The sequence below is a fragment of the Littorina saxatilis genome, linkage group LG10, assembly GCF_037325665.1.
Source record: "Littorina saxatilis isolate snail1 linkage group LG10, US_GU_Lsax_2.0, whole genome shotgun sequence".
NCBI lineage: Eukaryota > Metazoa > Mollusca > Gastropoda > Littorinimorpha > Littorinidae > Littorina > Littorina saxatilis.
The window spans coordinates 19,702,268-19,708,390 of record NC_090254.1 but is presented as its reverse complement, the minus strand read 5'-3'; the positions used below and the strand labels follow the sequence as shown (position 1 = coordinate 19,708,390).

At 37.7% G+C, this 6,123-nt stretch overlaps 1 protein-coding gene across 1 annotated transcript in view; it reads left to right on the top strand.

Annotated features, from left to right (window-relative positions):
* The window catches only part of LOC138978347 (chorion peroxidase-like), a gene marked incomplete at its 3' end in the record, with an annotated part of 69,050 nt that overhangs the window by 37,078 nt on the left and 25,849 nt on the right, over positions 1 to 6,123 (top strand).

Sequence of the window (6,123 nt, the reverse complement as noted above, 5' to 3'; positions counted from 1 at the left end):
AAGATGCACATACAAGTTCAGTTAATGCTTGCAATTCCTGAATATCAGAGACCAGTGCAAACTAAACAAAACATCAATTCTCATAAACATGTTCGCTTTCCGTCAATGTTCTCACCGACGCCATCTTTGTTTAGCAGGCTAAAGCCGACAGCTGAATCGGAATGAATTTTCGGAATGAAGACACTCGGTGAAAGGGAAACTTAGTCCCAAATGGAAAGTTCATATTCGGGTCGAAGGTCCACTTCCTTCGATACGGAGGTTATGTTGTCATTATTTTATCGGAGATTTGATCTGGAAAATCGACTTTAGGGTTGTAGGTAGGACTTTACAGATCGAATCCAATGGAACCACAACAACTACTCTACCCCTCCCCCCTCCCCATTTTTTCTCAACGGATTTAGACGATTCAGAAAAATGGTCCTGGGAACGAACTTTTGGGCGGAATTCCGCCAATTGGCGGAAGAATCTCATCCCTGATTTCAGCTTTGTGGCTTAAAAATTAATTAATGACTTTGGTCAAAATCTGAAAATTGTAATCAATTTTTTTTTTATTTACATAAAACGATCCAAATTTACGTTCATCTTACTCTTCATCATTTCCTGATTTCCAAAACATATAAATATGTTATATTCGGATTAAAAACAAGCTCTGAAAATTAAAAATATAAAAATTATGATTAAAAATAAATTTCCGAAATCGATTTAAAAACAATTTCATCTTATTCCTTGTCGGTTCCTGATTCCAAAAACATAGATATGATATCTTTGGATTAAAAACACGCTCAGAAAGTTAAAACGAAGAGAGATACAGAAAAGCGTGCTATGCAGCACAGCGAAACCACTACCGCGCTAAACAGGCTCATCAGTTTCACTGCGTTTTGCACGGCGGACTACGGTCATTGTGAAAAAATGCAGTGCGTCAAGTAATTTGAAGCCTCCCTAAAATGGGGTGTTCAAGCTAGACCTTTTTAAAGGGCAATTTCATAATAACACGATTTTAGAGGTTATCAATTTTTGCACAGAAAGAAAATCAAAATGATGTGAAAGTGAAACTTGGCACCATTACTTTGTCCAAAACAAAGCACCAATAATACAGTGAGTGTGGTTTGTGTGCATTATTCCATTCCAGTTTCCACAGCTTCACATTACTATTGCAATTTGATGCAAGCAAAGAAAAAGAAAGCTCTCAATACTAAAACCATGTATCCTTTGTTCAGATCTAGTACGGTACTTCCATAGTTGTTTGTTTCAGCTACCCCCTCCCTCTTCCCCATTGTTCAAACTTACAAAGATATTTTTTTTAATGAAATTCAAGTGCCAGAACTATGGGAGAGATCCCCCTCCCCCTCAATCTCCAGTAGAATCTTTGACCTCATGAAAAGGATTTACCAAAGAAGATTCTGACAGACGAGTGATCGCATTTGGGTACATCTGTGACTTTCTGTGCGTGTTCAACACATTTTAAAAACCATCCGAAGGCAAATCTTGTTTAAAACAACAACAACTTCGGTGCTTGATGACGATAAAATAATTTTTCTTTGAAACTAGCATTTAATCTGAACTGAAAGGGCGAGTGGTATTCAAACTCTTAGTCCGGTGGAAATCTGGTTCAAAGTCAATAAAAACGTCAATGGAATATTGTTTCTAACACTTACTTATTGAAGGGTTAAATGTTCTTAACAATATTTTCTGTTTGAAAAACAAAAACGCATGAAAAATCACAGCGCCATTTGCATTTGCCGTCTAGATAGACTACATTGACTCATTGAGCGATCAGTCGCATCAGTGTGAACAGTTGCTTTTGCAATAACAGAAAGGTACATTTGAACCAAATATATGCTAATGAACTATTAAAATACCAAAAAGACAAGGCGAATCATAAAATATATAGGTGAGGAAATGATAAAATCCTTACTTTTTCCACACTGCTTTGAAGAGACCATATTTTCGGCGGCATCAGGAAGTGACGTCATGCAGAGCGAGTCTAGAGAGTGACTTCCCCATAACCAGGAAAAAACCGATTCGAAACACACTTCGGTGTGTGAAATCCGTAAACACAGCTAACCGGAAAAAATGTCAAAATGAGACATCCTGTTCAAATCAATTTTTTTGATGATAAAATAAGATTTCCTGCATTGTACATGCTTTGAAAAAAATGGGTTCCTAAAATGAGACCCCATTTTTTTTCAGAGCCCCATTTCAAGAGGATGTTAACTGCTCTGTGACCTCACTTTGACACGATTACAAGCACACACACACGCACACACGCACATACACCACGACCCTCGTTTCGATTCCCCCTCGATGTTAAAATATTTAGTCAAAACTTGACAAAATTAATGTAAAAAAAAATAAAATAAAAAAAAAGAAAGAACGAATGATCCCAATTAAATTAATAAATATGACACAATAACTCCAAACGTTGTTCGGGGAAACAAAACCGATAAGGAGACAAAAACAAAAAAACAATAAAGATGAACTAAATTTGTCAAGGGAAGGTGAAATTTATGGCAAAAGTCAAATGGACGTCGTTATGAATACTCTATCTCTCTGTCTCAGTTGTTGTGTCTGTCTGTCTCTGTCTGTCTGTCTGTCTGTCTGTATCTGTCTGTCTGTCTGTCTGTCTGTCTGTCTGTCTGTGTCTGTCTGCCTGTGTGTGTGTGTGTGTGTGTGTGTGTGTCTATGTGTCTGTCTGTCTGTCTGTCTATCTGTATTTCTGTCTGTCTATCTGTCGCTCTCTCTCTCTCTCTCTCTCTCTCTCTCTCTCTCTCTCTCTCTCTCTCTCTCTCTCTCTCTCACTCTCTCCGAATAATTATCGTGGAATCTCGCTGTGTAATGTTAGTAGCAAGGTCTATAGTACTGTGATTAATAACAGGTTGCAAGAATGGATTGAATGTAATAACAGTACGGGGGAATATTAAGCTGGTTTTAAGAAGAATTATTCCACTATTGATCATATGTTTACACTTTTGGCCTTTGTACAGAAACAATTTTCTTTGAATCGTAAGCTGTATGTTGCTTTTATTGATTTTGAGAAGGCGTTTGATTCCATCAACAGAGCTTTGCTCTGGCCAATTCTGTTAAAAAAAATGGTATAAAAGGGAAACTCTTTAGGTGTGTGAAGAGTATGTATGATAATGTAAAAATAAAAGTGAGATGTGGAGCAAAGTTTACAGATTATATTAATTGTACATTTGGTGTTAAACAGGGCGATGTTTGTAGCCCAGTTTTATTTTCTCTCTTTATTAATGAGTTAGCACTTGAGATAATTGAGAATGGAAGACATGGTGCCACATTTACTGATGATTATTTGGAATTGTTTATTCTTTTGCTTGCTGATGATTTATTGTTGTTATCAGAGACTGCTGTGGGTCTACAGACCCAGTTAAATAACTTACTCAGGGTCCTCTCTTCATTTAAAAGTAAACATGAGTAAAAGTAACATTATTGTGTTTAGGAAGGGTGGATATTTGAGTGCAAGGGAAAGGTGGACATATGGGGAAGATATTTTACCTGTTGTAAACGTGTATAAGTATTTAGGAATATTATTTTCAACTCGACTCAGTTTCACTGCTGCCTGTAGCGATCTCTCAAGCCGGGCCAAAAATGCTCTGATCATTTTTTTTTTTTTTTTTTCATTTTTTTTTTTTTTTCATTTTTTTTTTTTTCATTTTTTTTCCCCATTACTTTATTGTCCCATCGCTGGGAAATTCGGGTCGCTTCCTCCCAGTGGAAAGCTAGCAGCAACGGAGTCGCGCTACCCAGGTGTCTGCGTGTTTAGGTGTATTCAGCCACCTGCACTTATGGCAGAATGACCAAGGTCTTTTACGTGCCATTGTGATGACAAGGGGGTGGGACATGGCTTCCGTCTCTGGGTCTGCACATAAAGTTGACCCGTGTCCGTCCCGGCCCGAATTCGAACCTGCGACCTTTCGATCACAAGTCCAGTGCTCTACCAAAGATTATCTGTGCTTAATAATAATTATAGTTTGAATGGTTTTTTTTTAAGTTGTTTGACTCCCAAGTACAACCGATAGTACAGTATGGTGCTGAGATATGGGAACTAGATAAGGCTGCTCTGCAGTGTGAAAAAGTTCATTTATTTGCATTGAAGAAGTTCTTAGGAGTCCGAATGCGAACACCTAATGACCTAGTATATGGCGAGACAAACAGATATCCAATATATTTGAATTCTATTTTAAGATGCGTAAGCTATTGGTTGAAACTGTTAAACATGGAGGCGCACAGACTTCCTCGTAAATCATATGAAATGTTGTATAAAATGGATGAGAGTGGTAAAAAGAACTGGGCCTCAAGTGTTCGTTGTAAATTGTATGAGTATGGTTTTGGTTTTGTGTGGTTGAATCAGGGCGTTGTTAATGAAAAAGATTTTTTGTGTGTTTTTAGGGAAAGGTTGGTCGATTGCAGATGGCAAGAGTGGGATTATCATATACAAAATAGTGATAGATTTGCTGTTTATCGGACATTTTGTACTGTACATGACATTAAACCCTATCTTTTGTTGAATATGGATAGACATCTAAAGTTTATTATGACTAGGTTTCGATTAGGTATTTCAGAAATTGCTGTGCATTCTAACCGATATAAAAAACATAATGCCGATCAGTTGATGTGTCCCCTTTGTAAAGAAAAGCAAGAAGATGAAGTCCATTTTGTTTTTTGTTGTCCATACTTAAACAGATTAAGAGAAAAATTTATCCCATTTAAATATTATAAAACCCCAAGCACTTTTAGACTTAGCCTGCTCCTGGCCTCACCTCAAGAAACTGTTATCAGAAATGTATCCCTGTATTTGTATAAAGCCTTGAAATTAAGAGATGTTGTAACCTCGTAGTTAAAGACCGTGTAATATATGTTTTATTCTGTAGTGTTGTGCGATTATTATGTTATTATGTTGTACCTTTTCTGCACCTGATGAGTTATATTATTTGCAACGTGAACCGTTTGTTCACACTCATTCATAAGGGGCTATGGCCTATTGAATAAATTATCTGCGTCTGCGTCTGCGTCTGCGTCTCTCTCACTCTCACTCTCACTCTCACTCTCTCTCTCTGTTCACTGTTACATTTTCTGACATTGTATCCGTATTTGTTTTCTTCCAAAACTTAATTATAAAAGGTAACAACAAATTACCAAACGTTGGTGGGAAAGGTTAGATTAATTGAACTGTCCGATGGAGTTTGATTCAGTTTACATATTTGGAAGAATCCCAACGTTTGGGGATTTCAGATAGTCATTCACAAAGTCATTTTGCCAACAGAAGAAGTAATTCGTGGGCACAAAAGCATTGAAGTATGTTAACAAGAGTATGCATTGTAATTTAATTGTTAAAAATGTCATCTGCTGGCGACAAAAAAATAGTAAATCATTGCTTCGTATAAATGTGTTGCATCTCCTTTGAATGAATGTTTAGTACCTCCACACAAAAGAGAAGGTTCGGATCACACTTAGTGAGATTTGACATGCACACTTTTCGTTTGTCGATTTTGCATTCCCTTCGTCGCTTCGAGAAACAGACAGACAGACAGACAGACAGACAGACGGACAGTCAGACAGACGGACGGACGGACGGACGGACGGACGGACGGACGGACGGACGGACGAACGGACGGACGGACGGACGGACAGACAGACAGACAGACAGACAGACAAACAAACATTCAAACAAACAAACATTCAAACAAACAAACATTCAAACAAACAAACATTCAAACAAACAAACAAACAACAAATGAACGCACCAAGAAACAGATATATACAAAATCAGATGCATAGAACAAATAAATAAATACACAAACAAACAGACACACACCCAAGCAAACAATATACACCGACAGACTATTTTTGAAATGATATGCGTCAGAGATATTTCATGCGCCAATAGGCGTTATGCAAAAATTCTGCTGAAGGCATGGTTTTAATGGTTGTCCCCCGACGAGGCTACCCATCAGTTTTTCCATGATCCTTTATTAAGCGACGAGCCCAAGAGCTCTAAACTAAAAATATTGCCGAAAAGTGCGAACCCCTTTGCTACTTTTGTGTGGTGACATCGTACATGGGGCGAGGTACTTCGGGATATCTGGGCTGCCTACTGCATTAATG